Here is a 9,133-nt window from a genome sequence, read left to right as displayed (position 1 = left end):
CGACTGGAATGAAACACAAACCATATTCTGCTGAATGAAGCCAACCACAGGGCAGGCCATAAAGAAAGCTGCAGTCACTTGATATTTTTACACAGCAAAAATAGTCATTTTTATACATTTTTGAAACCTTTATCCCCCCAAGATTGAGGAAAATACATTTTTATAACCAAAATGTTTTACTCTCACAAGCACAGCTCGTTTTTGGTGTACCATAACTACTGGTTCACTCAAATGAGCTTCCAGTAGTTGCTCATTTATTGCACACAAAGCTACTTTCAGCTGCTCACGTATTCACAAGGGGTTGCCACAGCAGGTAGCACCACATGTTTGATTTGGCAGATTTTTTTTTTCTTTTTTTTACGCTGGATGCTCTTCTTGATGCAACCACAAACGCATTTGTTTTTCCTCCCGGGATCGACCCAGGGATCTTTAACTTGTTAGGTGAATGCGTAGACTGCTACACTGTGGAGCCACTTAATTTATTGCACACAGCTATTCAAGCAATTATACAAGAAACTGTGAACCACTTTGTATCTTTGACTCCTTAAACTGCTACTGTACCTTATTTGCATAATATAAATGTGAAACCATTACAGTGAGTGTCATGCAGTCCCGTATTGAATTATACAGCAAGACACCATTACCAAATATCATTTTCACAGCGTTCCATTTTCTTGAGGACTTCAAGGTGTGCAGATCAAACATTGCAGTCTGAGATAAATATTGAAATGCATAATGAATACTGTACATAACAAACTGCTTTATTGATATTAGACTCTTTATATGGGTTCCTTGTTGCTAATCAACCAGTTTTTATTGTCTTTGTTTTGCAAAAGATTCATATCTGTCAATTAAGCTCATATATCATTGAGACAGTGAAATAAAGAACCAAATGAATACATCAGGTTCTTGACATGTTTGTTCTTGCATGCATATAGCATAGTAAACACCTAATCAGCTAATCGCACGCATTTAGGCATGTAAAAAAGTAAAGATAACCTGCTGAAATTCAAACTGAGCATCAGAATGAGGAAGAAAGGTAATCTATGCAGTATCTTTGAATATGGCATGGTTTTTGGTGCCAGATGGGCTGGTCTGAGTATTTCAAAAACTGCTGATTTATTGGGATTTTCCCACACAACTGGGAACCACTTTCATGCCAGAGGTCAGAGGAGAATAGCCAGACTGCTTGGAGCTAATAAGAAGAAGTGACTTTTTTTTTTTTTTTTTACAACCAAGGTATACAGAAAGGCATTTCTGACAGCACAACATGCTGGACCTTGAAGCAAATGGGCCTCAGCAGCAGAAGACAACACCGGGTAGCGGTTCTGAACAGGAAACTGAGGCCACACTTCCAAAAGCAGGCAGTAGATGACTGGAAAAATATTGCATTGTCTGATGAGTCTTAATCTGCGATAAATCACAGTGTCAGAATTTGACATAAACAACATGAAACCATGGATCCATCCTGACTTGTATCAACATTTCAAGCTGGTGAGGGGTTGTATTAACATGGGGGATTTTTGTTTTGTTTAAATGCCACAGCCTCCCTGACCATAGTTGTTATTGCTGATTATAATTCTTGCCATGAACAGTTAAGGCAGTTTTAAAGGGGAAAGGGGGTCAAACCTGGTCCTAGGAAGGTGTACCTAATGAAGTGGTCAGCAAGGTTATTTTAGATAATAATTGCTGCAAGTAAATAACAAGCAGATATACTGACTGAAGACACGTTAAGGAATCCATGTGCACATATTACTATTAGTATTATATTATGGCTATGAGGAGTACAAAAAATAAACTATTTTACATGAACTTAGCAACCTAGACTGCACTGACTTCACTCACAAAATAATGAATAAAATGATCAGATTTTTAAATTTAAATCTTCCATAATATATTTATTACAGTGTGTTAGAGGACTTTGTATATATTCATTATCTATAGTCCATTATGTGTGTGTCTCTTTTTCATTAATGACAACCCTAAGAATCCCCTGCAAAGCCTCCATCTCTTGTGTTGTGCTGCTGCTGAAACGAGTGCCTCTATATGCCCCAGATATACTTGGGCAAGTACATGAATAGCTTCATTCTTTTACTGTGACTTCAACAACCTTCACCACAACTGTGACCTAAACAAATCAGACAGATATACACTGAAATGCTTCCATACTCCCGCTCTTACAATATGTGGCCACTTCTACGTGGTGGATCAAAGCAACACATCTAGCGAGTGCCAGTGAAGAAAAGTGTCTTTTTCCTCGCCTTTCTGCCGTCCTTCCCTGGAGATGCCCGAACCCAACCCTGCCATCTGCTGGCTCCATCCAGGTGAACAAAAACTCATACCGGCAGATGACCCAAAGCACCTGGTGTTATGAAGATAAGATGCCAGACATTCCCATCTCCCAGCAGCTTTTTGCACGAGTTTCATTATCATTAGGAAAAAAATACACTTATATACAGAGCAGCGACAGCTTTTAAGGAATCTCGGCGAGCACAGATCATTTACAGAGGAAAAAATAGACTGTGCATTCAGGAGTAAGAGAGTGAGGGAGAAGTGTGTGGAGGGTCGTTGGAGGAGGTTTCAATGCTTCAGAGAGGTGCCTCATTTTCCAGTACCATCTGTTCCTGGTTCTGCGAGCTGGAAGCCTTGTTTGTGTCAAACACCTCCCACATGCTCCGAGGAGCCAGACACCAACAGCAAGGACTCCATCACCTGTTTCAAACAACTGCACAATGTGACCCGCTGCATTCGTTAACTACTAATCACACCATGTTTGATGATGTTGTTAACCCACTCCTTGCGAGGTTCCCAGCCTCAGGCTTTTTTTCCTCTTCTTCTTTTTTTTTAACTTACAGCCAGCCCTGAGCAACTGCTAATCTGTGCTTTGGACAATGAAAGGTTTGATGGAGGGAGAGAGGAGGAAGACCAGATCTGTGCTGGAGGCTGGAGTTGGCCCTACTTCCCTCAAGGAGGACAGAAAGATAGAAGGAAGACAGAGGCGCATGAACAAGGCCACGCTCCTCCATTTCAATCAGCTGCTGCTGTCTCACATGGCAGCAGAGCATCCAGAGGGGAGGTGCCGCCATGAATCCTAATTGCTCCCTTTTCGCCACAGTGTAGGGTGTTTCTATGCAAATCTGTCTAGAGAAGTATCTAGTTTATGCAAGACCAACTGTATGAACTGAAATGTGAGCAGGAATCTCACTCAGACAAAAGCCTTGGCAGGGAGATGCAGCTATTATAATTCATTTGGATAAATTATTCATTTTGCACATGGCCCTCCTGAGTGCAGGACAGAGCGCAGTTTCACACATGCAGATGTTTTGGCATGTATGTATTCCGCTACATCGATGGGCACTGGCCTCAAGTTAAGATATATGGCTTTAATAAGAGTGACGAAGATGCAAAATAATGAGATGTCTGGGAGCAGTGCAGACATGTCCACCGAGAGGACAAGAGAAAGTAACATTATTCTTCAGCGTGTGGCAGTTAGAGCAAATTCTGCTACATTTTTACCTTTTATTAATACCCAGTGATGCACATTTGCAACTGAAATGAATGCACACGCTGTATTACTAAGTAACTCTGTAAGTTGAAGCTTGAAGAGTGAGGGCGCTGCTTTGCGACCTTGCAATAATTTTGGTAAAGTGAAATGAACTTAGCAACATAACTGCTACGTTAACATCACTGATTGCGAAAGCATGCACCATTGCTCATGCTAGCATGGCTGTGACACCACGCTATTGTATCTCATGAAACCACTGCATGTGTGGCTATGTCTCTTCTCACCTATATCAACAATGGCTCATCTGATCTACTTCAGACTTGGCGCATGTATTGATGGGAACATCAGTAATTGCAGTGTCATGTGTAAAGTCATTATAGTGAGTGATGGTCTCATTTTGGGGGGTCTTTGTGACCTCTGTGTGCACACAAAGAATGCCACAAAAAAAGTAGCTGGTAATATCGTGAAATTGAAAACAAATTGTACAATCATTAAAGTATTTTGTGTTTAATTTTAATCATTGTTTACTTGCGTCATATTCTTTGATGTTTCAGCAATCCACCATGCACTCAGGGTTGAATAGTCCTAACATTTTTAAACTGTTATGCAGCTGATGGCTTGACTAATATGTGATGACAACTGATTCAGAATGTCACATTATTAGTCATGTTTACCTGTTTGCTATCGTACCATTTACAGAAATAGGACAAATAGAGAAGGTTATATTCCATTGCTCTGGCTGGAAGGGAATACATTTCAGTGTTAGTCATTTTAGCATTGGCACAATGTGGTCTCATTCCCAAATCAGCACTGGGAATAAAACAAGACTCTTGGCTTGAGTCACTTGTGGTCTAGGTAGTTCTAAACTAATGCTATATTATTACATGTAGTGCTAGGCAACAACTCTTTACATCAGTCATAAGGAGTCACAATCATGCTAGCTGGCTATAAGATACTGTTTTCAGCAGGCAGATACAAATCCATCCATCCATTCTCTTCTGCCTACCCTTATTGCAGTGTTGCAATGGGGATGGGGCCTGCAGCTACCATAAGATGAGAGCTGGGGTAGACACTCACATTTACATGTATGGGCAATTCAGAATCACCAGTTATTCTAACCTGATGCATGTCTTTGGACTGTGGGAGGAAGCTAAAGTTCCCACACAGAACCCACACAGACATGGGGAGAACATGCAAACTCCACGCAGAAAAGCCTTGGCATGGAGCGATCGTTAGCACTGTTACCTCGCAGCATGCAGACTGTTAACCATGTTAACCAAGTCACCAGCAGCTCCAGATTAACAGAAGTGAAGACTACCAGACACACATCGGCTCCAGCAGCCTTTACATTGTTTTATACGTACCATAGACTGTATAACATGGCTGTAGCTTCTTGGTCAGAAAAATTAAGTCAATACAGCAGAGCCTTAATACTGAATTTTAGCTGAAATTTTGATCATACTGTATTTAAAAAAGGACGAGTATCTCTGGTATGCTTTTTGGCTACTGACTTGTGCTTCACTGGCCGTCAATCATCAAACGAGCAAGTGATTTCACAGTCACACCTGCGCCTCCTAATCACATCTAGTTTTTTGAAGCCAAGATGATGACAGTGGATTCAAATAAAAGGATTCCAGAAACCAGTGGATGACATCAAGGCAGCAACATCTATCATTTACACTGTCTGTCAATCTAAGCCGTAACGCCCTAACTGCATTACTCACATCGATGACTTAATAAAATCACACCCTGTAGAGTTGGTTTAAAGGGGGTAACCGTCCATAGAGGCTAAACCCAATTTTTTCTGTCAGGCTGTAAACATGATTTTTAGTGCTGCAAAATTGGGCATTTTAGCATTGGAGTCTATGGGGATTTACTCAGTTTTAGATGTAGCCTCGAGTGGCCAGTAGGGGAACTGCACATATGGCACATAGACCTTGGTTTCAGTTTTCAGCTCTAGAGTTCACTACTTACCTGAGGAAAGATGATTGTATGTCTTTGAACTTAGAATGGCTGTCCAAAATGTCTTTTTTATGGTATTCCTGGACCACCCTGTGATTACATTATCAGCTCAATCTCACATAGAGTTCTGTACACTGTAATAGCCTATACTAAGTGTCACAAACTACAGTATGTGTTGATTCATACTGACGTATGGTCAACCAGAGCTTGTAGATCAAGCATTACTGTCTTTCAAATGTAATGATATGCAGCTCTGTGGGCGCTGTGCTGATCAATGAGAGTTGTGAGAAGAATACAATGAAGCCTGTCCCCATCCCCACCCTTGGTACATACACAGACATATACAGAAACGCACTCTGACACCTGGCTCTTATTACAAACCCGTCAGTCACAAATGACCATAATCTATACTCTTCTCCCAATGGCCCTCCTGGGAAGCTCTCTCCCCTCATTTCATTTTTCACATCATCCTCTTTCACTTTATTTTCAGTAATTCAAAGCTACTAAATCCAAATATGAGTAGACACGGAGCCCTGCTGTTTTGACAAGTTAAATGACTACAGGCAATGATGTGCTTCCCAGCCGGTCTGTAAGCAGCACACGTCGCCAGTCGCCACATTGCTGTGAGTTTAACAGAAATATGCTCGCGTGTGTGTGTCGATGTGCATGCGCTCTCCTTATTCCCGCGGCCGCGTGGCCCTCTGCAGCATCTTTTTGAGGTGAAATTGAAATGGATTGGGTAGCTCAATATTTTATTGACATCAACTTCACAGAATGTTGCTACAGTGACACCGAGGATAATTATTTCACCACAGATTTCTTCCTCCCTGCATTTCTTTCCCTCTCTCTTTCAGCCTTCCTCCAAGCCCTTCCATTCCTGTAGAGAATTAGTTCTGCATAAATTACCCAGTGGAATATTGAATCAGTCTCCAGCCACCAAAGGCGAGTCTGTGTGGCTGATTACCGAGCAGTACACACAACACGCGTGCAGACACACACACGGAAAGAGGAAGAGGGGCCTCTGAGCGAAGAGATGACACCGTTGCAGAAAACATGGTGAGGAGGAGGAGATGGAGTACAGGGGATAGGGTGGAGGGAGGGGCACCAGCCAGTCTGGATATGGAGAGTGAAAGCTGTATTAGCCACCCTAGCCATACACTATCTCCTCATTACTTAGTCATTAGCAGGGGCATGGTTTTAAAGGAGGAAGGGATCAATCAATTGTCTTGGGTCAATGTTTTGTAGCCTGATTATGAACCTTGGGTGGCTCTGTAAATTAAGCACAGTAATTACTCATGTTAATTACACAAAGTTGGTGGCTACATTGATCTACAAATACGTTTAGAATGATGTAAATGGCACATGTGGCGCTCAAGAATTAGTATTATAGGGAGGGCTTGTAAGTGCTTTGTAATCATCTATTTACACATATAAATAATTTAGATATTTTTGGATATTAGTAATATTTAGATCATCAAATAAAAATACATTAAATTGCTTTGTATCAGCTTCTTAAATGTAAAGATTAACCACGTCTGTTTAGCTTTGATGTAATTGAATAATATAGTGTATTCACCATATTAGGTGAATTTTTGTCCTTGGTCTCTGTATTGTTTCCTTTTTTCGCTCCTCTTTACCCTCACCTCCTAACTGCTTGCGTTAGATGGCTGCCCACACCTTTTTGTTGGTCTCGTCCTGTTAGAAGGGAGTTCTTCCTTTCCACCATCCCCGAGTGCTTGCTCAAAGACGGTTGCCTATTCATTGGAGCACTCTCTTTAATATTGTATGAGGTTTACTTTACAGTACAAAATGCCTCGAGATGACTGTTGCTGTGAGTACTGAATACTAATAATGTCAATTCATTGTGTTAGACTTTTCACCATTTTCAGTCTTAATAAAATACATAATAATCTAGGGGCTCTCTCAACTTTAGTATACATCAATCCTGCAGATTTTGTGGAAATTGACAAATTGCATTATCTGGTCATTACATACCCTAGAGCTTCAGCATATACAAGGGAAAAAGTTGCATAATTCATCTAAAAGCCTTTCTCTGAAACTAAATCTATCACAATTTAGCACAGTGACAGTAAACAAATCCCTGGATCCTCCCTCCTGAGAGATGGTTTCCCTGAGCAGACCTCAGATCTGAGTAGTCTGAGATATTCAACTCCTCCATGGGGAGTGCTGCGTTTGTGAGGTTGTGCTTCTGCTTATGATTGGACGATTAACCAACCGTACTTTATTTCATACACAGTTTTGTACACATAGATGCTCAAGGGGCACTTTAAAGAGCGATTACTGTGTTACCCCTTAAGCTGAAGGCGTTGTTAGCAGAAGTCCCTCAAGTGTTTATCTGGATCATTTCTCATGCTGTGTATGTATATGTATATGTTTTAAGTATTGGACTATCCTTTTAGAGACCAACCTTTTCAGGAAGCTGTTGTCACGAAAGGCAGATTGAAAAAGGGCAGACCTTGTTAAACACTGTGTTAGAGGTTCAATTAGAGGCCTTCTTAGATTCAGATGTCAGCAGAATTAGAAAATTGCAAATCAGATTCAGTTGGGCAATTTTCGCTGTCAGTGGTTATAAGCTGACAGAACAATTAATCAACACAAGCATGTTGTGGGAGGAAATTTTCATCAGGAAGTCATCAGTCGCCATCAGTGCCTCAATGCCAACGCATCAAAGCACACAGGTACAACAGCAGGTTTGTTTAGCCCGAGCTGCCTCCCTCACACTGTTTCCAGCGGCTGGAAAAGCATTTGGTGCCATCTAGAGGCTGAATTGTTAAACATACATTATGTGATATAAGAGCATAGATCGATGCATTTTCACTGAGGAAATATGTGAGAAAAATTGTCATGCAAATCCATCCATATATATAAAAATATATGTGTGTGTGTGTGTCTGCGTGTTGGATTGATGGATTTACACGAGAATCCCTATGTTGTTATATTTAAAAACATTTAAGAGTACATTAATATACTTCTCTTCATTTATTTTAATTCCCTTTCATCATATAAGCAACCATTCAAAAAGTCATAGTTCTAAATTAAGGAGAGTTTTTTTTTTCCAGAAATAGTGTTTTTTAATTTAATTTAATTACATTTTTGAAGATGAGCTAAATTCACCACAAATCCCCCTGGAAGTAGTACTCCTGTTAGCCGCTAGGTGTCAGCATACAGGTCATACTAGCTGTATCCGTACTTCCGTGACTTCTCTTTCCGCCTGTTGTTGGGTGTATGCTTACGATGCCTTCAATGGCTTTTATATACTCAGAATATTATTATTATTATTATTATTTTTTTTTTTAATAAATAGGCAATTAAAAACAAGCTTTGTGGGACTAGGCTGAGGAGACAATCGAGTGTAAATTTTAATAACAAAAACCCACAATATGAATATTATAAAATGAGCCTTTGTTAATTAAAAGTAACTCAGCATATGATCGCCACATTTCTTTAAGGAGATACTATGCGTATTTTTATGTCTATATTCTAAGAAGCTTAGAAAGAAAAAAGTGGATTTTTATGTCTATATATTTAAACAATTAAATATATCCAGTAATATTCGGTGAAAGCATCTTTTTGTAAGTTTCCTATAGTTTTGTTTTTTAAATCTGTAAGGGCTAAAACAATCAGAGTACGTGTTGTTAAATTTCA

Source organism: Perissodus microlepis, chromosome 8 (assembly GCF_051167445.1).
Source record: "Perissodus microlepis isolate ML-2025 ecotype Zambia chromosome 8, ASM5116744v1, whole genome shotgun sequence".
Classification (NCBI taxonomy): domain Eukaryota; kingdom Metazoa; phylum Chordata; class Actinopteri; order Cichliformes; family Cichlidae; genus Perissodus; species Perissodus microlepis.
Note: the sequence above shows the minus strand (reverse complement) of the source record.